We start from the raw sequence: 27469 nt of genomic DNA, 5'->3' as shown, positions 1-27469 counted from the left end.
AGTAGTAGTCATAGTAGTTAGAGGATCAAAATCAGCATAACAGTCCTATTAATTGAGTTAATTAAGGTTCCTTCCGGTATGCAAGACATCACTTGGAACAATAACATTAACTTTTGATTATCTTTTCTTTTCTATCTAAACACTTTAAGAAATGTTTCTTTAATACCTATACAGACATTATCTCTCTCAATTATAAATAATGTACTGCAGTTAAATGTATTATTAGTGCATAATTATATTTATGATTTTCATAGGTAAAGTATATACTATATACTAAGACAAAATTTTGACTAATTGACGTTAGATGTGAACTGTATGTAACTGTTCCAACTTAAAAACACATTTGATTTACGAACAGACTCAAAAATGGAACCTGTTCGTAATCCGGGGACTTCCTGTATAAATGTAGTCCGTTTACCCTTTAATTCACTGGAACCTCAACACTGTTTAATCTGATGCTCCCTTGTGCCTTGAAGACTTGGCAAGTAAACCTTCTTCTGTCTCTGTCAGTATGTTGTATTATGTCCCAATGGTAGATAGATAACTTACCAACCACTACAAAAGTTTATTTAATGTAGCTGTATTAGCAACTTTATATTGTGTGTCATTTAACCTTTGTATTATAATAAACTTGTGGCATTTTTTTTATCTGAATTAAACTTTTTGATGGTATTTATGTGCAATGACTGCTTTGTCATCGTAACTATTAACAGCCTTGTTAGTCTCAACTGCCGTTATCAACAAGTTTGACAAATTCCTCTTTTAGGCCAGTGCTAAAAGCTCGGCTGTGACTTTGGCTGCAAGGGTCCTAAAATATGTTCTGTTGTCACTGGGTAGATACCATTATATTGTTTATATATTTATGTTATAATTGTGATATTATTTGGTCAATCTGGTCTATAATGTCTGAGTGTCCACTACGGATGGGATGGTATTGATATTTAATATCACATTATGCTGACCATAATTATCAGTTTATTATCATCTAATCATTTACGCATGAAGAACATATTTTAAAAAGTACTGTGAATACACACTGAAATCATTACACCATGTTTTATATTGAAACTGTCACTTTTTGCATACACAATTTAGATAAATACAGATCCGTGATAAATTCTGATCTACACTCCTTACCAGTTAATGGCAGTAATGCACCATTTTATTGTGCGCCATCTGCCATAAAACTAGAAGAACATTGTGAATTTGATAGTATTTTCTCCAGTTGGAGCACCTTTGAAATGTAGACACACAGGAAAGAAACGCATAAAGTATGACAATACTCGAGCATTTGATGTGTTTGCTAGAGCGTGCAGTACTGAAACCTTCACTTTACATATTGACAAGCTAGACATACAAACCACAACATGTTTTTCAAAGTCCAAATGCATTGAAGTAAAAGTTAATTTACCTTGCATTGGCTACAAAGCAGGGGGTGGTGGTTACGCAGAGATTGAACTGTTGCCCATTACATCAAAATCAGCAATAGATTGTGACCCTTCCTTTATAACGCACCATTTTGTCTGCCCCCCAGATGCTAATCATAACCACACCAAACGCATGTCTAAAAATAACCATTTAACCCTGTCTAACTGCCATATCCAATAGGGTCATATAATCTGATTGTGATGTAACACCCTTCTTTGCTGCAGCTTTCTGTGTGTTCTGCACAAAGGATGTTCATCGTCAATCTATTTCACTTCAGCAACTTTTAATAAAACCAATATACAGCCATACTTCCAACTTTTTCCTCTTATAGGGGTGAAAAATCTCAGGAGCGCAGTTACTGCAGCCAAGCACACATAACATTCTATGCTCGCGCTGCTGCATATTTGGTAGAGAGATTTGTGGCTGAGATTTGTGGCTGTGTTGGTGACTTTTATTGATGTTGGGCAGTTGACTTTTGACTGCAAAAAACCATTACTTTTTATAAATTAAAATCAAAAATGGTTATTATTGTGATATTTTATATTTGAAACAGATTACTTACCATTGTGTATTTTTTACTGTCACATATAGTAAAACTAGTAACTATCCCATTGCTACTGCCCACTGTGGAAACTGACTGTAGTTGTGTTACCAAAGGTCTGAAAATATATCCTGTTCACATTACTGTATATGCTTCTGTTTTGGTATATTGTGTAAAAAGGAGTGGGCCAAGCACGGAGCCTTGAGGCACATGCTTACTTATTTGGTCTCCATGTTGCCTGTTAGTGACACAAATTTATCCACTGTTCGCTGACTGTCTTGTGAGTCATTTGGTCAAATGTGCAAACTAAATGAGAACATGTAAATGTAAATTGTACTCTTTAATGCAGTTTGACTGACCTGCTAGGCCACTGTTCAGCAAGGCATCCTTCTGTCTGCCTGCTAGAATGAATCTGCAACAGTTCATGCCATTGAACACTCCAGAACCAAATCAATTTCTGGGAGTCTGGCTTTTGGAATACAAAATACTTTCAAATAAAGCTCTAAATAGATTTTTGCTAATCGTCTCGAAACTTGTAAACTGCAGGTGAAGCATAGTATGTGCAGGTAAATATTGTTCTTTCTTCCTCAACTTCCAAGCTAACAATGAGAGTCAAAATAAGACTGGTTGTCAAAAACAAATTAAATATCTACCTATTGTCAGAAACGAATTAAATATCTTTTTCTTTTTTTTTGGCCTACCCACCCCTCCCCCGGTGCTCAACTGGCGAAAAGGCCAACTCACTCTCTCCCAATACCATCTTATTAAAATTTATGACATTGCTGTTAACTCCCCTCCAGTCTGTTGACCTGTTTTCATATTTATTAGATCCTAAATAGATCGTTAACATTTTCTTGATGTGCCTTAAATATGTATTTTATGTATATTTGCATGTTCTCCCCCTGACTGTGTGGGCTTCCTCAGGGTGCTCTTCCCCCCCCCCCCCCCCACCATCAAAAAGACATGCATGTTAGGGTTAATAATTATGTCTGTGCCCCTGAGCAAGGCAATGGAAAGAACTGGAGTTGGTCCCCAGGTGCTGCAGCTGCCCACTGCTCCTATACAATAGGATGGGTTAAATGCAGAGAACAAATTCATAGTAAGGATACAATGACAAATAAAAAGGCTTTAGTATATATTAATCACATCAAAAAAAATTTGAAACTGCAGCTGCCTTCTGAAAATCTCTATTTAATTAGTTAATACTTGTTTGTAGATAAACTTGAGTCTTGCACACTGTGTTGCTGTCCATGAGTAGAGTTGTAAAATTTAATGCATAAACCCACTTCAGTAACATTTAAACAAGGGATAAATTCATATCTGTCCATCATGTTTTAGTCGAGTCTACCAAACACATAGCACTCACACGATCCTTTTTTAAACGCTTGCTTTGACAGATCCACATGTTAGTAAGATGGAGGATGGTCCATTGTGGTTGTGACCAAGTGGTAAACACTGTTGCCTCACAGCAAGAAGGTTCTGGATTCGAACCCCGGGCCGTCCCAGGTTCTTGCTGTGTGCAGTTTACACGTTCTACCCATATCTGCATGGCTTTTCTCCAGGTGTTCCCGTTTCCCCCCACCATTAAAAAGACATGCATGTTAGGGTTAACAGTCCTGCCTGTGCCCCTGAGCAAGGCAATGGAAAGAAGAACCAGAGTTGGTCCCCAGGTGCTGCAGCTGCCCACTGCCCCTATACAATAGGATGGTTAAATGCAGAGAACACATTCATTGTATGTATGTACAAAATGACTAATAAGGTGTATTCTATTATATTCTTCTAATCCATCCATCCATCCATCCATCCATTATCTGAACCGCTTATCCTGCTCTCAGGGTCACGGGGATGCTGAAGCCTATCCCAGCAACATTGGGCGGCAGGCAGGGAGACACCCTGGACAGGCTGCCAGGCCATCACACAGGGCCCACACACACACCACACACACACACACACACACACACACACACACACACACACACACACACACACACACACACACACACACACACACACACACACACACACACACACACATACCTAGGGGCAATTTGGTATGGCCGATTCACCTGACCTACATGTCTTTGGACTGTGGGAGGAACACGTGCTAACCACTACGCCACTGTGCTGCCCATAAGAAAGACTTGAATTGTTTCTTTATGAGAACATTATCCTAAAGAATGTTCCTGGAGAAGAAAAAAAAAAGTGACATAGTGTGTCCAGGTGGCGTAGCAGTCTATTCCGGTTCGAATCCCGTGTTATCTCCGGCTTGGTCGGGCATCCCTACGTGTGGGAAGCCGGATGTGGGTATCTAATCCATACAGTGGCTCTAAAAAGTCTACCCAGTCCTGTTAAAATGGAAGAATTTTTTTTATTGTTAAAAAAAATAATAAATAAATAATTCAAGATTAATCATGTCAGAACTTTATCCACTTGTTCTTTTGTTTTTGTTTTTTTTTAAATTGCAAGCTATACAAATAAAGCGAAAAACAATCAGAAAAAAAAATCAGGGAACAAAAGAGGAAAATACAAAACTTATGATAACATGGTTGCATAAGTGTGCACACCGTTTTATAATCGGGGATGTGGCTGTGGTCAGAATTAAGTAATTACATTCAAACTCATGTTAATATTAGGAAGTATAAACCTGCCATCCATTTAAATGACTGTGATTAACCCCAAATAACGCTCAGCTGTCCTGTAGGATTTCCCTGGCATCTTCTTGGTTGCATCCAACTAAAAAAGCCACGGACCACAAAGATCCATGGTAACCAGAGACGAGCGCACAGCTGTAAAAGTTAAGCCCTGCATCAGCGGAGTCTCTGATGTCTCATTTATCTCCTGACAAAAAATGCATCAGCCCGTTGTTCGTAACGCCACTTTACTCGAAGGCAGAATCAATTCTGCTTCTATAGGATTACGGTCCCCGAATGCAAAGCATCCAGACTTAGTCACTATGCACGCCTACGCAAACACAAAAAAACACCATTCGTGAGGATAAGCTCAGGCTATTAAGGCCAGGCTCCCCACTACCATAGAAAATTACTTTGATCCTGTTTTAGTTGGGCTCAAAACAAACTCATTATGTTTCTATTCCTGGTGTTTGACTCCTTTCCCATGTGCAAGATACTATGTGGTGCCACAAGTCAAAACAATGAATGTTTTCACCTCTTTTTCATTTATTTATATGATCAAATCAAATCAATTTTATTTGTATAGCCCAATATCACAAATTACAAATTTGCCTCAGTGGCCTTAATAGCAACACAGCATACTGTGCTTAGGTATGATGTAAAAACTTGTATCTCCACAAATAAACTTCAGAGAGAATCATTGCAAGAACAACGCAAGGTTTTGGCCTCTGGATTATGTAAAAAAGTGTCCTTAGTCGTGGCAAAACATTCTGCACAAGGAAAGCTATGAGGGCTCTCCAGTTTTACCACTGAAAGCTCAGGGTTACTCTCTGAAGCCCTTTACCTTGTTTGTTCATTACTAGTGTCCTTTAAAAATTACCACTACTCTCGTCAGATCCAAGTATGGCCGGACTCAACAAAGCAGCGGTAATTGGCAAGGCTGTCTTCGGGAGGGGAGCAGAGTCGGTTTGTGTTCGTCACACGTATGCGTCTCTGTGTGTGTCGGAAAAAGCAGTGGTTCGGCCTGGATTCGCCTTGTCACGAAAGTGGCGAGGCGTCTCCTTCGAGACTGCCGGCTGGAGAGATGCAGTTGGTGAATGCATGCAGTATGAGGGTGGGTGTCTGAACTAACATAGGGATCGATTGGCCACTAAATTGGGAGAAAAAGGGAAAATCAGAAATAAATAAAAAATAAATAAATACCACTACTGCTTTCGGCTGCTCCTGTTAGGGGTCGCCACAGCAGATCATCAATTTCTATCTCTTCCTGTCCTCTGCATCTTCCTCTGTCGCACCAGCCACCTGCATGTCCTCCCTCACCACAGCCATAAACCTCCTCTTTGGCCTTCCTCTTTTCCTCTTCCCTGGCAGCTCCATATTCAGCATCCTTCTCCCAATATACCCAGCATCTCACCTCCACACATGACCAAGCCACCCCAGTCTTGACTCTCTTGCTTTGTCTCCAAACCGTCCAACCTGAGCTGTCTGTCTACTATACTCGTTCCTAATCATGTCCTTTTTTGTCACTCCCAGTGAAAATCTCAATATCTTCAACTCTGCCACCTCCAGTTCCACCTCCTGTCTTTTCGTCAGTACCACTGTCTCCAAACCATATAACATAGCTGGTCTCACAACCGTTAACCCAGCCACTGAGGATGCACAAGCCAGTGCATTCTTAGTGCCGGTCCCAAGCCCGGATAAATGGGAAAGTTACGTCAGCAAGGCCATCCAGTGTAAAATCTTTGCCAAGTCAAATATGCAGATCATAAGTCAGATTTCCTCCAAAAAACTTCTACTAAATCCAAAATTTAGATTTCCTAAAAACTACCCCCTTTAAGGCACCATTGCCTTCCCCTCCCTATGCTAGCGAGACACATCTGCAAGACTCAATGCATGCATCACCCAGTCAGGATGAGCAATGAATGAAGCCAAAGGAGGCTTAAAGGTCTCTGCTTATGGTCATAAAACTGTAGTTACAGTAGAAACTGCTTATAGTGATTACATCCATCCAGGCTTCATGATCTGGGAATGGACCCATCTAGACCACAATAGATATATGATCTCTATAAATATAGCCAGGCTATATTTTACTGAATTTATCAAAAGACATTAGCCCTCTGTAGTGTAACAACATAACAACTGCTTCAAATACTTAAAAAATGGACTATAGTTTTCAGTAATATCAGTTAGTGTTGCTGAAATACAATTTAATAACAGTAAGCTGAAGCCTAAAAATGAAAGTAAGCCTGTGCTACTACTACTAAGCTTTAATGTATGAGCCAATGTATGCAATGTATGTAAGTTACCAATGCATAAAAGACCCAAAATGACTACTTAAATTGGACCGTTGTAATGCAATAACTGGGTTGTTTTAATAATATTAGTATATCAATGATTCTGCCAGGCAACTGTGGTTGATCACTACCTTGAGGTGGTTTCCACGATATAAGACATACTGGTCACAGAAAGTTCAGTCAGTTGATCCGGTAGTGTTTATTGAGACAGAAACGTTTCATCACTCATCGAAGTGTCCTCTTCAGTCTCAACTGACTGCAGGTATCCCCACTCTTATACACAATACAGTGGCATAACAACTGAAACCATCGATCGGTTTCTTAGGCAAATTGACATGACCATTAACTAGAGTAACAATGGCCATGTGTACTATTATTGAGCATGCATCAAGGCATTTTGACTCATTTTAGCAATGATTGCCTTAAACTTGCATGCGAGTACAAGTGAATGATGCATAAAATGGCAGACTACAGAAACCACCTGAGATTCAGCCTCAGGTGCAGACAGAATGGGATTACACCTAAAACCCTGCATATGAACTCTTTGGTCAAGGACCACCGAGCTAACCAGATCCTCCAGAAGGCACAGAGTCAGCTGTTGAACAAACGGGTGAGACAAATTAATTTTACTGTCGATGCTTTGAAAGCCAAAAAGGAGCAGAGCCAACAGAGACTTAAATCACGTCTAGATGAGGCCACTTTCCAACATGTGATTGAGTTCACAGTGAAAGCTCATCTAGTACAACATGAAAAGCCGAAAACCAGGCAGGAAATGCCAGAGACATGCCAGAGACATCGGCAGACAGACAGACGCCATGCACATGCCAATGATGTGGACAAGAAGGCGAAGAATATATACAACAGACAACCCGCCCAGGTGAAGAAAGACATCCTTGCTGAGGGGCTGAATGTTGCTGTCACGCTGAAGCAAGTCCTGCAAGTAGAACTGATCACAGCCATGGAATCGGCGATCTGTAACAACATCACAGAACTCGAAGTGGAGCAACTGTGGACAAAACTTTCAACCTGCCTGCATCAGCAGAGATGGGAGGAATGCTCTCGCAGCTCTCAGTAACCTTATTGAGAGCCGTGAGAGCATTGATGATGATATCCAAAGGAGTTGAATCAAGTGCAACTGGACTTGGTATATATCGGTGAAGACGTTTCGCCTCTCATCCAAGAGGCTTCCTCAGTTCATGCCTTTCTGACTAGACCAAGCTAGTCTGACTGGCTGGTGATGAGACTCAGCATTTATCCTCTAGGAGTCGTTGTCAGAGCTATTGATATGCGTGGCTCTTTGTGATCCGATGTTTAGCAACGCCCATCGCTAACAGAGCCATAGATATGAGTGGCTCTTTTGTGTACCGATGTATTGACGATATCAATAGCTCTGACAATGACTCCAAGAGGATAAATTCTGAGTCTCATCAGCTGAGTCTCATCCAACTCCTTTGGATAACCATGACCTGGATGAATGAGAACATTCACAGACACCATTGATAATGATGCTGTTGTCCTTGGACAACAACATCATCATTCTTCCGGCAGACAAAGCCAGAATCGCTATTGTATTAAACCAGACAGACTATCATGAGGAATGTGTTATGTTACTTAGCGACATGAACACGTAGGAGCCCCTGAAACGAGATCCAGGAAGTGGTTACAAGAAAAGGTGATATATTGTCTGCCGCTGTTAGAACAGGACAATGTTACTGACAGAATTCTGTACCATAGATTATACCCAGGCGAAGCAACACCTAGACTGTATGGGTTACCTAAGATACATATACAGGACCTATTGTTAGTATGATTAACTCAGTAACCCATGGCGTCTCTAACTTTCTAGCATCTATTCTTAACCCATTGGTAGGCAGTAATTAATGTCACATTCAGAACACTATGGATTTTGTGGATAAGGTGAGGAACATCATTATGGAGGGGGATAAAACAGTAGTCTCTTATGATGTTAAGTCTCTCTTTATGTGTTTTCCTGTTGATGAAGCAGTGGAGGTGGTCCATATAAATTACAGGACGACATCATCCTTAACAGTAGGACCACCGTTAACACTGACCAAGTGTGTCTACCCCTGAAGCTGTGTCTTCAGTCCACATACTTCACATACAGGGGGCAGTACTATAGGCAGAAGCATGGGTGTGCTATGGGTTCCCCAGTTACACCTTATAGTTTCCAACTTGTATGTGGAGGAAGTGGAAAAGAGGGCTCTGATGTCTATCCAGGGACACCACCTAGCCATTGTTTCAGATTTGTGAACGACATCTGGGTTTAATTTAAATCTCAGGATGTACCACATTTCACTGACCACATGAACTCAATGGAAAACCACATCTAGTTCCCCAAGGAGGATGAAAAAAATTACAGTTTAGACTTCTGAGACTGTGAAATTGGAATTGGTGATGGGGACATTTGATTGTTGATGTTTACCATAAAACAGCACATACTGATCAGTACGTAAGGTTTGACTCTCATCATCCACTGGAGCACAAACTTGGAATCATCACGATACCACTGAACTGACAACGTCCCCACCAACACAGCGGCTGGGGAAGGGGAGAAATCCCACATTAAACAGGCCCTGGTTAAGTGTGGTTATGCTAACTGGGTGTTTGTCAAAGCCAGGAAGACGCCCAAACAGTGCACCAGCCGATCGAAGAGAGGAGAAGGACAACAGCTGCCTAAACGTAAACTGGTGGTGATTCTGTATGTGGCGGGAGTGTCGAAACAGTTGAGACGCACATTATCCAAACGCCATGTTTCAGTTTCTTTCAAACTCCAAAACATGCTGTGCCAGAAATTGGTCCACCCCAAGGATCAGGACCCCAGCACAAACAGAGCGATATAGTGTATGCTGTTAAGTGGCAGGAGGATTGTTGTGACTTGTACATCGGGGAAACGAAACAGATGCTGGCCAAGAGGATGGCACAACACAGAAGGACTAACACTTCAGGCCAGGACTCCACAGTCTACACCCATCTTCAGGCCAGTGGCCACGCTTTCAAGGATGAGGATGTGCACATCCCTGGTTTAATCGAGGAGTCCATCTATGTGAAGAGGGAATGACCATACCTGAACCAAGTTTGGGGCCTAAGAGCACATCTGTTGCCATCTTACAATGCTGTGACTGCAACTGTTCCCCAATCCTCTGTGAATAGTACACATGGCCATTGAAACACTAGTTAATAGTCATGGCAATTTGCATATGAAACTGATTGTTGGTTTCAGTTATTGTGCCACTATATTGTCAGTACAGACTGCAGGTGTCCACTTAGATGAGTGATGAAATATTTCTCTCAATAAATGTTGTGTCCAGACGAACTTTCTGTGATTACTTTACCTGGATTATTGAGCATGCATCAAGACATGATGATTTTTCTTTTTCTTTTTTCTTTCAGTCGACAACTTTGTCCATTTGCACAGTGTTACATCATGCCAATAAAGAAATGTGAATGTGAATTTGACAACTTACCAAGGTTAATCTATTATCATTATTAGAGTCAGAGTATTAACTAGTTTGTGTCTTTTTAATATGTCTGTTGAATCCCGATGTGACTTCTGAACGTGGGATAATGAGTGAATGTTTTTTTGGTTTTTTTTTAGGGACACAACAGGACAATTAAAAATGTCTTCACGCTTCAATGAATGGCTATAGTGTAGTTCTTAAACTCCAGTGGACTTAATGTCTTTCTTGTGTAACGCTTTATTACTTTTTGGTATTGAATTATTATGAACTAGCTAATTAAATTGGCTACTGTGAGTTCAGCATGCTGAAGGTTTTAAACAGTTTGTGAAGGATTCTCTGGTGAAAATGTTCCTTTGTCACTGCTGCGAAACTAAGCATTTACTGCCAGTGATTATGAAGAGTCTCGGAGAGCTTCTTTCTGCTTCTTTGGCAGACATCAAATGCTAAACTTCCAAGTCTGTTGTGAGGGTTATGGACATGATAATTACTGTAGATTAACACTGGCCAGTGTAGGTCAACATCTATTGTTTTTTACCTTCTAAAAAAAAAATCAATCCCCCTCCACATTCTACTGTCAGAAGTTAGTCTGCATAATGGGCATCTGGGTAGCGTAGCAGTCTATTCCGTTGCCTACCAACACGGGGCTCGCTGGTTCAAATTCCCGTTTTACCTCTGGCTTGGTCGGGTGACCCTACAGACAGAATTGCCCGTGTCTGCTGGTGGGAGGCCGGATGTGGATATGTGTCCTGGTCACTGCAGTAGTGCCTGTTCTGGTCAGTCAGGGTGCCAGTTTGGGGGGGAGGGGGAATTGGGGGGAATAGCGTGATCCTCCCACGTGCTACGTCCACCTGGCAAAACTCCTCACTGTCAGGTGAAAAGAAGCGGCTGGCGACTCCACATGTATTGGAGGAGGCATGTGGTAGTCTGCAGCCCTCCACGGATCAGCAGAGAGGGTGGCGCAGCGACCGGGATGGCTCAGAAAAGTGGGGTAATTGGCCAAGCACAATTGGGGAGAAAAACGAGGGAAAATCCCGAAAAATAAAGAAAAGAGTAGTTATTCACCATCAACATACTACGTTCCTCAGCTCTGGGCCTGTTGGTGTTGTTAGGTGTAGAAAATATTTTTAACCATCTACAACAGCAAGGATAGCAAAGTTAACCTCCGATACCGAGCTCTGACTTGTTTCTGAAGTTTTTATCCAGGGTAAGTTTTCATTATTCCTGGGATGAGTACAGCGAGGCCGGCATCCATAAGTGTGCCATAAGGAAACTCACGCAGCATTTGGAAAACTTCCACCCAAAAATGCTGAAGTTATTTTGAGACTTAACCAGTGTGACAGAATGACACAATTAGGAAGACGTGTGCACATTTTGCTATTCAGAGACAGATACCAAGGAAGTCACTTTATTTGTTTATTTATTTTGGCATTGTACACATTACAACAAAAAAATTTCTCTGCGTTTAACCATCCTATTGTATAGGAGCAGTGGGCAGCTGCAGCACCCGGGGACCAACTCCAGCTCACCTTTCCATTGCCTTGCTCAGGGGCACAGACAGGAATGCTAACCCTAACATGCATGTCTTTTTGATGGAGGGAGGAAACCGGAGCACCCAGAGAAAACCCATGCAGACACGGGGAGAACATGCAAACTCCACACAGGAAGGACCCAGGACCTTCTTGCTGTGAGGCAACAGCGGTAACCGCTGGACCACCGTGCTGCCCCCGAAAATCCAGTTGGCTAAACACTGCAAGAAACTGAAGCTGTTACTGAAATGTCTGCCAGTGTTTATCTTCCTTTTCTCTTCCATGTACTATGGGACATTTTTTTTTCTTTCTGTATCTCCACTTTCCCCTGTCATCCATATATAACCCGCCCCCACCCACACACACTGTAGTTCGCAAACCACGTTGTTTAAGGGGCTGCTTAACAACGTGCAGCAGCGGGGATCGCTTTGTTATTCACTGTAAACAAATCATTTGGTCCACATATCCTCTCCCTATGTGTTCCCTACTTCCATAAAAACAGTTGCATCAGAATTATCGCTCTGCCTTGTCTTCCCTCTTTCTTCCCCACCTCCTTATTATGTAGTTTCCCTCTTCACATCTCTCTCATCATTCCTCCCGCCGCCCCCACCGCTCCGCCGGGCTTTGATTGGATAATAGTAGATATGTCACTGTCATGCTCTGAGATTGCTGTTAAAAGACAGAAAAAAATATTATTTTCAAGCACCCCCCCCCGGCCATTACTATCATGCCATATTATAGGTATTTTACAATAAACTATACGCTTGCTGACAGTGTAATGAAAGCATCAGATTATAATTATAAAAGATCATTATAAAAGTGGATGTTGCCCCCATTTGTTAAGGATTTATGCCATTTAAAACAAAATAAGCCACAGTAGTGTCTAATACTTTATATAATATGCAACAGGATAAGGTTTCCAGGCAACAAATACAATTCAATCTGAAATGAAGACTTTTGAATACTCTTGTTTTGCTACAAACCAACAATTCCTGCTCTGGGTGTTATTCATGTTTAGGGGATTTGGGTGATTGTACAACCCTGAAAACGGTACCAGATCAGTCTTTTGCAGATTTCATTACGTTCAAAAACTAATCTTCTTAAATTTCCCTGTAGGGGAACTGAAATGACCATAAACTTTCTGTGTGTCATGCTTTGTCCAAAATAAAGGCCAAGGGTAGTTCAAAGATGGCTGTAATTATGTGTCGATGTAACAGAGAGTGACACAATGACAGTTTGGGCTAATCCTGTCTGTTTATTACATGTGAAAACACTGTGTGGCCAAAAAAAAGCAAGGATGCTTGATTTAATTTTGTCTGCTATCTAATCAGTGGGGTATCTGTATAAACTATGCATGGTACAGTAGACAAAGTCACAGCTGTTCAATCCCTCCACATGATGTCAGCAATCGTCCACCTTCCTGAAATCTTCTCGAGCATGGCACTCATACGATTTCTTTCTTCTTTCTTTTTTGGAGTTTTCCCCCTTTTTCTCCCCAATTGTACCTGGCCAGTTACCCTATTTTCCAAGCCGTCCTGGTCGCTGCTCCACCCCTTCTGCCAATCCTAGGAGGGCTGTATACTACCACATGCCTCCTTCAAAACATGTGGAGTCGCCAGCCACTTCTTTTCACCTGACAGTGAGGAGTTTCTCCAGGGGGACATAGTACATGGGAGGATCACGCTATTCCCTCCATTTCCCCCCTCCCCCTGAAGAGGTACCCCAACCGACCAGAGGAGGCGCTAGTGCAGCGACCAGGACACATACCCACATCCGGCTTCCGACCCGCAGACATGGCCAATTTTGTCTTTAGGGATCCCCGACCAAGCCGGATGTGATACAGGGATTCGAACCGGCGATCCCCATCTTGGTAGGCAACAGATTAGACCGCCACACTACCCAGATGCCCAAGCACTTATACAATTTCACCGCTATAGAGTAATGCCATGGTGATTGATTTCCATTGCACCGGCCTGCATGGTTGTGGGTACCATCTGGGAAAGATTTTGGCCTTTGAGGGACCACGGAGTGATATCTCATTCGTGGTGGACTCATCATATGCCGTCGCTGGTAAGTAACATCACAAATACAACATTGTAGGCTAGAAATAATTTGATAATTCAACACAACTGCATAATTAAAATGTGTCTTTGGACCGATGATGACATTCACTCTCTAACTAATGCCAGTTATAATTAGTTGCCAATTAATGGTAGCATAACGGAGAGCAGAAGTCGGTGGCTGAAGCAACACCATGGCAATGAAAGAAATCCTGTTAACCCCTGTATATCATGTAAAGGCATCAAGAACCAACCAGACTTTCTTAAGAGAAACGCCGCATGGTTCTGCACATGCACCTAAAACAGGAGGTCTGAATCCCTCCCCCAGAGCACCTCCGGGGAGAGTCGTTCTGCAGCTAACCTTCTGCTCTGACCTCCTTGTGTAGACAGTCGTGCAAAGAGAGAATATCCCCGGTAGGAATCAATTAAGAATCAAGTTATTAGCTCTCCTTGTCATACAGTATATGGAGGGATGCACCAGTGCCACCAAGACAAATCCCCTGTGTATTTATAGGTGACATTTAAAGTGAGGCCGAGTCTGTCTTCCTCTGTTGTTGTCTGTACCGCTTGACCTTTTTGTGTTTTCGCACACAGCGCTGGTGTGAAATGGCAGTGAACCCTGCATGATAATTAATGAAGTATAGGACACTAATTGGGATCATTATGACAGACACTGCACTAGTATTACTGTAACAGACAGTAAATGGTATCGCTATGACTACCTCTAATTGGTATCATTGTGACAGACACTTGAGGTAGGGAAGCTGCTGCTCTCGCGCTGCTGAGAATTCTGGACTGTTGCTAAGAAACAGCTCTTCAGTGAGATTACTGATCCCATAACTGTGTGTGTGTGTGTGTGTGTGTGTGTGTGTGTGTGTGTGTGTGTGTGTGTGTGTGTGTGTGTGTGTGTGTGTGTGTTCACTTGACAAGATTTAGTAAAATTCCCTATTGCTGTCCATCCCAGTTCTCTACTTTTTCTCTATCAGTTTTTAAAGGTCAGAATGCACTCTGAAGAAATAGCGGTTGTCGTCACGACTGGATAAATCAAATTTATCTGTTTTCTAAACTCAGCTTTAACTTTTGTACAGCGAACTTGTTTGTGTCTCCCCGTCTGCCGCCCAATGGCTGCTGGGATGGGCTCCAGCATCCCTGCGACCCTGAATAAGGAAGGGTAAGCGGTTTGGACAATGGATGAATGGATAGAACTAAGAGTTCAAATCTGTGTTATTGTGGTGGACACGTATTGGGGACAGAATTCAACCCAGGAACTAAGGGTTAAGTCATGGTTGCCCTGGCAGGTTAACGCAGGGTTAAGTTATGGTTGTCCAGCCAGTTTTCTGATTATTCTTGCCACCTCCGCTCAGTCGAGCTGTGGTTTGGTTGCTCTCTGATTTACCGTGGATTAAAGAAAGTTGCCTACACGGCTAAAGTGTGAACCTACGGTCTTCTCCGTTCCTTCGGCTCTACACTGGTGACCCCGACGTCGGTTTTCGGATAAGTTTTCTGAAACCACACACATTATGGCTACGAACGCCGTTGCAATTAAACTGCCGGAGTTTTGGGAGTCTTCCGCGGCTACATGGTTCGCGCAGGCTGAGGCACAGTTCGCGCTCAGAGACATAACAGCAGACGAGACCAGGTACTACTACGTATTGGCAGCGCTGGGGTGCGCTACGGCTTCCAGGATAAGCGGTTTCATAACCAACCCACCGGCCGATGGTAAATACGCCGCACTTAAACATCTCCTCCTTGAAACTTTTGAACTGTCAACAACGGAGAGAGCACGTCGCCTCTTCGCAATTCAGGGCTTGGGAGATGGCAAACCATCGGAGCTAATGAGCAGGATGTTAAACCTACTGGGTCAAGAAAAGCCATGTTTCCTATTTATGGAGCTGTTTCTGCAACCCCCTTATGACGGCCCCTTCCGCGTCCTGGAACGGGGAACTAAGCACCTGGTGGTGGATTTTGGGGGCACGGCCGAGCATGTTTCAGTGGACCGAGTTAAACCCGCACACCTGGACTTGACGCAGCCGTTGGAGTTAGCCCAACCTCCTCGTCGCGGTCGTCCCCCGGCTCCGCCTCCTCCCCCCGTGGAGGCCCGAGCTGCCTCTTCTGCTCCTCAGGCCGACCTCCACAGGCCCGCGTCAATGCCTCCCAGAGACACTCCGGCCCCTGTTATCCGGAGCCGCCGCGGACGGCCTGTTGTCCCCCCGCGCCTGCCTGACTTCGATTACTAGGGCGAATTCTGGGGGGGCTCATGTGGTGGACACGTATTGGGGACAGAATTCAACCCAGGAACTAAGGGTTAAGTCATGGTTGCCCTGGCAGGTTAACGCAGGGTTAAGTTATGGTTGTCCAGCCAGTTTTCTGATTATTCTTGCCACCTCCGCTCAGTCGAGCTGTGGTTTGGTTGCTCTCTGATTTACCGTGGATTAAAGAAAGTTGCCTACACGGCTAAAGTGTGAACCTACGGTCTTCTCCGTTCCTTCGGCTCTACATTATGTAAAAAAACTTGGTGAATATTTAAACTGGACACGAAACAGTCAATCAAGTCAACACTATTGTCTAAATGTATTCCCGCTCTAATCAACAATCATATAACAAACATGACAAACCTAAACACATAAAGGGGAGGAAAAAAGAACCGTTCTAACTTTTCGCCACCATCTTGCAGTACTATAACCTGTGACGTCACAGGGTTGTTGGCTTGATCGAGTTCAGCAGAAAGAGAGAGAGACAAAGTTGGAGACTGGAAGTTGTGGAACCGGTGCTTTGGGGTGAAGAGCTGGTCAGCAGCACTACCTGCTGGCTGTTACCCAACCGATCGGAGTCCATCTGCTGTCAGGAGGCTGGTCGGGACCATACGTTGCGTAATCACGCATCAACACATTCAGCATACTGCAGCGAATTCGGGGGGAAAGCTGGGAGACCATCGCCACAACCGGGACGCGAACCCGTGTCTCCCACTCCGCAAGCGACAACGTTAACCAGTCGACTAAAGGGTCCGACCCGTTAATCAAGGACCAACGTGTCTACTTATCTGCAGTAGACCAACAGCGCTGCCTAGTGGTGGTTAAGCTAGGCTCTCATATACCCCGGATGTTTGACTGCTGCGACAGTCGGAGAGCTACAATAAAGAGGACAAGACGTTGGGAATTGGTCTTCGGCTCAAATCACTGTTATGGATATATTAGCAGTATAGGATACATCCAGATAATATAGCGAATATATTACAGTGGCGACGAGGATGGGATTCCTTTAATGTGAGAAGGTAATCCCGGTAGTTAATAAAAGCGGACGAAGCAACGTGACGCTACAAGCTAGCTTCCAGCCAGCTAGCAAGAAAAGACTAGCTAGCCAAGCCAAGCACAAGCATGGCGCATTTCATCGGCAATATTGCTGAATACAAGGAAGGTAAAGAGGACTTCGAGTCGTACCTTGAAAGATTGGAGCAATGGATGCTCGTTAATGAAGTGGAGGACGGTAAGAAGGCCAATGTTTTCCTGTCTGTGATAGGCGCAGAAGCCTATGGCCTACTAAAGAATCTCTGCATACCAGAAAAACCGAGTAGCCTCACGTATGCAGTACTGAGCGGGAAACTAGCATCCCATTATAAACCCAAGCCACTAATCATAGCTGAACGTTTTAGATTTCAGAAAAGAAACCAACTAGAAAATGAGTCAGTGAGTGATTATGTGGTTGCTTTAAAGCACTTGTCCACACATTGTGAATTCGGTCAGCATTTAAATGAAGCACTGAGAGACCGATTTATTAGTGGTTTAAAGGTGGAGGCTATTCAGAGAAAGTTGCTCGCAGAACACAATCTGACTTTTGCAAAAGCATGTGAGCTGGCCTTATCTATGGAAATGGCGTCAAAGAACACGCTGGAGTTTGCCAGCAAACCAAGCGGAGCTGCAACTGTGAATAAGATAGACAAGAAGAGAACAAGCAAGGGTGTGTGGAGAAGCAAGTCGTCCACCAGCGAGTGGAAAAGCAAGCAACCTACCAGTGACAACTCTAGACCACAGAGAACAGAAACGCACCAACCCTGTTACCGATGTGGAGGTAACAACCATGCAGCTCAAGTATGTAGGTATAAAACCGAGACATGCCACAAGTGTTCCAAGGTAGGGCACATAGCAAGAATGTGTAAAACTAAAAATAGACAGGGACATACACAGTATGTGGCTGAAGACCACAGTCCAAGTGAGAGAGGAGATGGAAATGATGATGAACTGTTTGGTGCGTATCCGATGAATACAGTGTACTCCACGAATACAGTTGGTAATGGAAAAAAGGACATTACGGTCAGTATTAAGTTAGAAGGAAACCCTGTAGACATGCAGCTTGACACAGGAGCTGCCGTAACCCTGGTATCTGAGATAGTGTACAAGGAACATCTCTCACACCTGCCACTGAAAGAAAGTAAAGTGCGTCTGTCAACCTTTTCCGGTGAGAACATTCCCTTGATGGGCCAAGTGACTGTCAATGCGAAATATGACAACCAGAGTGGAGATTTACCTCTTGTGATTGTGAAAGGTGACAGATCAGCCCTCTTTGGCCGTAACTGGCTGGCCAATTTTAAACTAGACTGGGCAAGCATATTCTCAGTTACACCAGCAGGGGGCAGTGATAACACAGATGTAGAGGCAGTGTTACAGAGACATAAAGCAGTATTTGCTGAGGAGCCTGGCACTATTCGTGAATTTAAGGCAAATATCAAAGTGAAGCCAGATACAAAACCTGTCTTCAGAAAGGCAAGACCAGTGCCATACGCACTAAAAGACACAGTTGAAAAAGAGCTAGATAGGCTGGAAAAAGCTGGTATTATCTCAAAGATAGACCATAGTCAGTGGGCTGCCCCGATAGTAGTTGTACCCAAATCAGACAAGTCAATTCGTATCTGTGGAGACTATAAAGTCACGGTTAATCAGAGTGTGGAAGAGGAGACCTATCCACTACCGAACGCTGAGGATCTCTTCGCCACACTGGCCGGGCGCACTCTCTTTAGCAAATTAGATCTCTCACATGCCTACCAACAGCTTGAGTTAGAGAAGGACTCAGAGAAGTATTTAACAATAAATACCCACAAAGGACTGTATGTTTATCACAGACTTTCATATGGAGTGTCGAGTGCACCTTCTATGTTCCAGAATGTGATGGACCAGATACTACAAGGCTTAGAGCATGTGACCTGCTTCCTCGATGACATACTAGTCACAGGCAGAACAAGAGAGGAGCACCTGAGGAACCTAGATGAGGTTTTGAGCCGACTGGAGAGCTACGGGGTAAGAGTGAAAAGAGCAAAATGTGACTTCATGCAGGAGAAAGTAGAGTACCTGGGGCATCTTATAGATAAAGAGGGACTTCACCCCACTGAGACAAAGGTTGCCGCCATCGTAAATGCACCCCAGCCCACAAACGTCACAGAGCTACGGTCATTCCTAGGACTGTTAAACTATTATGGCCGTTTCATGAAAGATCTGTCGACCGTATTGCAGCCACTACACCAACTCCTGAAGAAGGAAGTCGAATGGAAATGGACACCAGAGTGTGCAGCAGCATTCAAGGCTGCCAAAGAACAGTTAGTGAAAAGCTCAGTAGTAGTACACTACGACACGCAGAAACCACTGAGATTAGCTTGTGACGCATCCCCTTATGGGATAGGTGCGGTAATGTCACACATAATGGAAAATGGGGGCGAGAAACCAATCGCCTTTGCGTCACGTACGTTGACAGAGGCAGAGAGTAAATATAGTCAGATAGAGAAGGAGGCGTTGGCCATAATATTTGGCGTGACCAAATTTCATAAATATCTCTATGGCCGCAAATTCAGTTTAATAACTGACCACAAACCCCTCCTTGCCATCTTAGGACCCAAGTCAGAAATCCCTACACTAGCCGCTTTGCGTATGCAGAGATGGGCACTGAGGCTTATGGCTTATGACTACAGTATAGAGTACAGAACGTCAGTGGACAATGCAAATGCGGATGCGTTATCTAGACTGCCGGGGAAAGAAAAGGACAAAACAGCGGAGGAGAACAGCATTTTTTATTTCTCATTAGTAGATGAGCTACCCGTGCAGGCTACAGAGATTGCACAGAGCACTCTCAAGGACCCAGTCCTATGCAAGGTACTGGAACTGACCCGGTCTGGATGGCCGAGTTACATCAACGATGACACACTGAAACCGTACTTCAACCGAAGGAATGAACTGTCTGTGGAACAAGGATGCATTCTGTGGGGAATTCGAATTATCATCCCACCAGCACACAAAGAACGACTACTGTACGACCTACACCAAGGGCACCCCGGAGGATGCAGGATGAAAAGTTTGGCGAGGGGCTATTTATGGTGGCCTCAGTTGGACAGTGATATCGAACGTGCAGTGCAGCAATGTGATGCTTGTCAGAGTGTGAGGAAACTACCAGCAGTAGCACCACTACACTGCTGGCAGTGGCCTACGAGAGTGTGGCAGAGGCTACATATTGACTTTGCAGAGAAGGATCAGCAACATTTCCCAGTGTTAGTAGACAGTCATTCAAAATGGCTTGAGGTGATCCCCATGGCAACAACTACCGTTGCCAAAACGATCGAAGTGCTGCGGAGCATCTTTTTGTCCTACGGTCTTCCTGAGGAGATCGTCTCGGACAACGGTCCACAATTCACCTCGCTGGAGTACAAAACATTCCTGAAAAGCAACGGCATTAAGCAGACCTTGGTGCCAGCTTACCATCCGGCTTCTAATGGTGCCGCAGAGAGAGCAGTCCAGACGGTGAAAGCTTCACTTCTGAAACAGCTGCTCAATGAGAAGAAACAAAACGTCACTATTACAGTGAAACACAGGCTCGCCAACTTCCTGTTGTCATACAGGACCACACCACACAGCGTTACAGGTTGCACACCAGCAGAACTGTTCCTCAAACGTCAGCCTAGGACCAGGTTCAGCCTGCTGAAGCCAGACCTCGCTCGAGTGGTGGGGGACAAACAACAAAAGCAGAAGGACTATCATGACCAACCCGCCTCGAAGCTGAGACATCTGTCAGAGGGGGACTCAGTACTGATCCGAAACTTTCGTGGAGGAAAGGAGAGGTGGACGAAAGGGACAGTGGAAAAGAGACTCGGACCAGTCACCTACCTGGTGTGGAATGGAGTGAACCGACGTTCAGTCCACATTGACCATCTACTGTTCGACCGACCCTCCAGTCCTCCTGAGGCATTTCAGTTTCAGGATTACCAGATGGGTATCAGCAACACCTACTCTGCAGTTGCGGATTTGGGGGGGGAAAGGCACACCTGGAGCCATAGGTGCTAGCCCGTACTCACCTGAAGATACACCCGTTCCAAGGATGCAGGCTCCGGAGAAGCTTGCAACACCCTTACGAGGTTCGGTGGGCAAGGCCGTGTCGCCTCCTCACCGAGCATCCACTTCCCCTGAGGTGGTTGAGCGCCGATACCCTCAGAGAGAGAGGGCACCTCCAAAACGACTGTCTTTGTAAGATCAGCCGAGTTCCTGAATAAAAGAGTTCCTGAGAGACTAAATTGTTCAACTCCTGTTCAAAAAAAAAAAAGTGAAAAAGAGTTCCTGAGACTGATATGTAAATGGGCAAATGTGGGTCGAAGTGGGTTGTGTAACCAGTAATGACCAAGTAAAAGATGCTGAAAGTAATTTGCCATATCAGCATGTTTTAGAGTGATAATATTTTATTAGGGGAACTTCATAGTTTAAGGGGGAGGAGTGTAGTAGACCAACAGCGCTGCCTAGTGGTGGTTAAGCTAGGCTCTCATATACCCCGGATGTTTGACTGCTGCGACAGTCGGAGAGCTACAATAAAGAGGACAAGACGTTGGGAATTGGTCTTCGGCTCAAATCACTGTTATGGATATATTAGCAGTATAGGATACATCCAGATAATATAGCGAATATATTACACTATCCATGCACGTTACAATACTATGTTGGGAGGTGGGGCGTCCGGCTTACGTGGGAGTCTATTCCATTGCCTACCGACACGGGGATCGCCGGTTCGAATCCCCGTGTTACCTCCGGCTTGGTCGGACTCGGGCGCCGTGTCTGCGGGTGGGAAGCCGGATGTGGGTGTGTGTCCTGGTAGCTGCACTAGTAGCGCCTTCTCTGGTCAGTCGGGGCGCCTGTTCGGAGGGGAGGGGGAACTGGGGGGAATAGCGTGATCCTCCAATGCGCTACGTCTCCCTGGCGAAACTCCTCACTGTCAGGAGAAAAGAAGCGGCTGGCGAGTCCACATGTATCACTGGAGACGCGTTAGTCTGCAGCCCTCCCGGATCGGCAGAGGGGGTGGAGCAGCGACCGGGACGGCGTGGAAGAGTAGGGTAATTGGCCTGATACAATTGGGGAGAAAAAGGGGGGGAAATAACTATGCTGGGAGGTGTAATATTCTCTAGAACAGTGTTTCTCAACCGAGGGTGCGCGGACCCCTAGTGGTCCGTGGTGTAATTGCAAGGGGTCCGTGAAAATAAAATATCTTTCAAAAAAGATCCTATGACATTTATAGAAATAGGATTATTTTACTCAAATGTGACTGAGACCTTTATCTACCTAAACTATAAAGGGTAACAGGACTTTTTTCTCTAATTACATCTGTTTCACAAGTGTAATTTATTGTATTTTAATAAGAGATCTCGCTCCCGTTTGCATTGTTAAAAGTTACTGCATAGAAATTCTGTTGTTACATATATCTGAAATTTACTGCATAAGAATTATGTTTTGTTAACTATATCTAAGTTACAACTGAAAGCTCTTATTTTTGCCCCAAAGAGTGAATAAATGCTATAATGCAATTTAAAATGCAGTTTCTACTGTTTCTATCAAATTGCAACCCCCCTCCCCCAAGATCAGGTGGAGGGGTCCTCAGCAAAAATACACAGGGGGTCCAGGACCCCAAAAAGGTTGAGAACCACTGCTCTAGAATATAATAGCCCGTTTGGCTATAAGGTTGATGCGATACATGCACTCCTATTGGCTGTTAATTTAGCTGCAAGCTGATTGGTCCATCTGATGCATGAGGGCGCAGGGGAACCACATAATCGTCAGGCTATGTTTAGCACGCAGACGAGTCGCTACCGCGGAGCTGGCTGCTGTGTGATTGTAACCGTCGCCGTTGAAATAAAGACACTGAACTATAAAGTCGTCATCGGATCCCTCCATATAGACAGAAAGTCAGACAGGAGGTGGACATGCTGGAGGTGGCAATGCTTTCACTGAAAGATGTCCGAGCTGAAACACCGAAGCCTGCTGTCAATAGCAGGTAGGTCAATCTAGCTGTAACCACTGGCGGATGAACCATAACGTTATGCAGTAAATAAAACAAAAACGCCCTGGGTCACACAGCCGACCAGGTTGCATGCTTCCGGTGAACGAACTAGTGTGATGCACAGCACGTCTGAGATGTCAATATGATGTCCATGAATGCTTGCTATGCATAGTTTGTTTAAAGCACGTTGTGTAACCAACGTTTGGGATACCAGGGTCCAAAAAACCGTGGCGTACACAGGTTGATGTTGGATATTCAGACATTCAGCCGGGTTCATCCTCAATCACTTTTGAGTGAGATCATCAATAGATAGTGGGCGTATTCAGGAATCTGACAGAAAAAAAAAAGATTCTGACAGTACAGAAATGATTCAGTGCTGTTCTCCATTTCAGTGGCGGTTTATGAAAATGGGCTGTTTTGTCCTTGGCTGTAACCCTGTAAAATGCATACCAGAAAGCTGAACCAGTTCATCTCGACACGATGTTTATTGGGAGAAACGTTTCATAACTCATCTAAAGGACCTCTTCAGTCTCAACTGACTGCAGTATCCTTACCTTTATGCACAATACGGTGGCCATGATAATTAACTAGAGTTTCAGTGGTCAGGGAATAGTTGCAATCACATCATTGTAAGATGGTGACAGATGTATTCTTAGCCCCCCCCCCCCCCCGCTTCAGGGATGGTCGTTCACTCTTCACAAAGATGGCCTCTTTGACTCCCCAAACCAGCATTCCTCCCTATCAATCCTTGAAACAGTGGCCACTGGTCTGTAGATGGGTGTAGACTGCAGAGTCCTGGCCTGATGCATTAGCGCCTCTGTGTTGTCCCATCCTCTTGGCCAGCATCTGTTTATTTCCCAGATATACAAGTCACAACAATCCTCCCGGCACTTAACAGTGTACACTATATTGCTTTGTTTGTGCTGGGGGACCCGATCCTTGGGGTGGACCATTTCTGGCGCAGTGTGTTTGGGGGTTTGAAAGCAACTGAGATGCGGTGTTTGGAAAATATGTGTCTCAACTGTTCTGACACTTCCGCCACATACAGAATCACCACTCGTTTACGCTTAAGAAGATCTTTTCCCTGTCCTCCCTTCAATCAGCTGGTGCACTGTTTGGGCATCATCCTAATTTTGACAAATGCCCAGTTAGGATAACCACACTTAACCAGGGCCTGTTTAATATGGGATTTCTCCCCTTCCCCGGCTACTGTGTCGGTAGGGACATTGTCAGTTTGGTGGTACAGCACCCAGATGACTCCTAGTTTGTGCTCCAGTGGATGATGAGTCAAACCTTAAGTACTGATCAGTAGATGTTGGTTTACAGTAAACATCAACAATCAAATGTCCCCTGTCACCACTTGCAATTTCACAATCTAGGAAGGATAACCTGTCATTTTTCACATCCGCCCTTATGCTGGTTTAAACAGGGAGTGAAACATGCCATCTACATGAAGAGGGAACGACCATTCCCGAACCGAGGTGGGGGCTTAATAACCCGTTGATGCACAACATGGGTCAAAAGTGACCCATGTTGTGCATTTATGTTCTATATCTTTGCCATAAATGAATTTCATCATTCAGTATTCCAGGTATTCCTCAATCAACTTGTTTTTGATCATCATACAGCCTTCTTTTATTTTTTCCTTTCTTACTTTTTGTATCACTACCCTTCTAATGCACAACATGGGTCAAAAATGACCCATATAAATGTTCTATTTTATTTCATGTATGGCTGAGTGTTTCTATGATATATCTTTGAAATACATGTATTTTATCATTTACTATTTGAAGTATTCAGTAAATATCTTATTTTTTGTTTAGCGCACATCATCATTTTTATTTTTCCGTTCTTTATGAACAAGCACAGCTTTTGTATTTCTACATCAAGTTTACACACATGGGTCAGAAACAACCCACATGTATAGCATTTGGTGAGGAACTGTGAAATTTGTTTGTTTGAGTTGTGAGGAACTGTGAAATTTGTTTGTTGGAGTTGTGGGTGTGTCTGGGAATCAAGCTCTCCTACATGAAGCTGGAGTTTTGGGTGTGTCTGGGAATCAAGCTCTCCTACATGAAGAAGACTCCTCTGATGATATAGAAGACTCATCTGATGAGTCCTCTGAAGAGGAAACTCAGACCCAGTCCAATAGATTGAGTAAAAACAGATCTTGTTGGAATGAGAATCCCCTCACTCATGGCAGAACAAGAAGCCATAACATTCAGAGGTGCTGCCCAGGACCGATACCTGGATCAACAGCTGTTTCACCGAAAGTTGCCCGGGATATGTTCATGAGTGACAACATCATTGAGGAGGTTCTAAAATGCACCAACTTAGTGGGACGAAGTGCAGCCACAGCAAAAAGGAAAGAGTGGAGAAGCATTGATAAAGAAAAATTCATGGCCTTCATTGGTTTGACCCTCCTTGCAGGTGGGAAGAAGAGCTGGGATGTGGCCTTGTGGGAGCTGTTTGTGGATCCGCTGCAAAATCTAATTTACAAGGCCACCATGGGGCTCAGGAGATATGAGGATATCCACTGTTTCATACGGTTTGACGACAAGAGGACCAGAGCTCTGCAACTGGAAACAGACCACATGGCGGCATTTAGGTACGTGTGGGACTGTTTCCTGGACAAATGCAGAAGACGGTTCATCTCCAGTGACTGTGTCACCATAGATGAGCAGCTTGTGCCATTCTGAGGCAGATGCAAGTACCTGCAATACATGCCCAGCAAGCCTGTGAAATATGGGATAAAAATATTTTGGATGTGCGATGCAAGGGTACCTTATGCAATAGATGGAATTGTCTATACAGGCAGACAGCCAGGAGAGGAGGTTCAGAGGAACCTTGGAGATAATGTCGTCCAACAATAGTGCAGTGGAATCAGACAGACAGGTACAATAGAGAAATTAATGTATACGTTTTAGCACAATACCTCTATAATTTTTTCAATCCTTCATAATGTGTATTTTATTTTTTTATTTGATTTCTCTATAAGCAAAACAGTAGCATATAATAAAATGCAATGCAATACAATGCAACAGATTATGGTGTTAGAATTTAGAGAATTCTATGTCGAGTAAATTTACAATCTTTTTTCCCCTTCTCATAGGTCGCAACATCACAATGGACAACTTCTTCACCGGTGTCCCTCTGGCTGAGAAGCTCCTAGAGAAGAACCTGACCATTGTTGGGACTCTTCGCCAAAACAAGCGGAACATACCACCTATCATGAAGCCATCCAAATCACGGGAGATTCATAGCTCAGAATTTGGATTCAATGGCAACATGACCATGGTGAGCTCTGTGCAGAAGAAGGGAAAGGTTGTTGTCCTCCTGAGCACCATGCATGATGACAAAGCAGTGTATGACAGCAGTCAGAAGAAGAAACCAGAAGTGATCCGGTACTACAACAAAACAAAAGGAGTGGACACAATGGATCAGATGGTTAGCACCTACTCATGTAAGCGGAGAACATGGAGGTGGCCCATGGTGTTCTGGTACAATATGCTGGATGTTGCCACCCTCAATGCCTACACCAACTTCACTGCACAACACCCTGATTATATGGGTGGTGTGAACCATGCACGCCGGCTATTCATCAAGGAACTGGGCAAAGAGCTTGTCATGCCACATATGAAGAGGCGCATGGAGGGCATGCCCAAACTCCAAAAGCATATTATTGAAGCAATGGGAAGATGTGGGTTATAAAAACAAAACACAGCCAGCACCCAGCCACAGGAGGACATCAGACAGGAGGGCCAAAGGAAGAGGAAGAGGTACGCGATTTGCCCAGTTTCCAAAGACAGAAAAGCCTGCAGCTGGTGTTCCCAGTGCACCAGGTCTGTGTGCAAGGAACACAAACATGTAGTGGTCATTTGTGAGGCATGTAAAAATTGAGATGGCAGTTTGTGCTCTAGTAATGTGATCAGTTGTGTTATATTTTGTTTGGTGACATTTCACCAGTTTACAGTAGTTACACTATAGATACAGTACAGTTCAATAGCCGTGTTATCTGTTATCAGAGGTATGTGTATGTGAGACAAAATGACAAATAAACATGTTGCAAATATTAAATGTATGAGTGTGTGTCCCCACTCACTGCTAAAGTAATTATTATAGTATTAAGTAATTTAATTTTAAATACACTTGGATGAATGGGTCATTTTTGACCCATGTGTGTAAACTTGACGTAGTAATACAAAAACTATTTTTGTTCA

General features: G+C 44.0%; 1 pseudogene; it reads left to right on the top strand.

Annotated features, from left to right (window-relative positions):
- Positions 1-8395: 8395 nt before the first annotated feature.
- On the top strand, positions 8396-25948 carry LOC130110584 (uncharacterized; annotated as a pseudogene).
- Positions 25949-27469: the final 1521 nt, after the last annotated feature.

The sequence above is a fragment of the Lampris incognitus genome, chromosome 1 (assembly GCF_029633865.1).
Source record: "Lampris incognitus isolate fLamInc1 chromosome 1, fLamInc1.hap2, whole genome shotgun sequence".
Classification (NCBI taxonomy): domain Eukaryota; kingdom Metazoa; phylum Chordata; class Actinopteri; order Lampriformes; family Lampridae; genus Lampris; species Lampris incognitus.
This window is presented reverse-complemented; position numbering and strand designations above follow the sequence as displayed.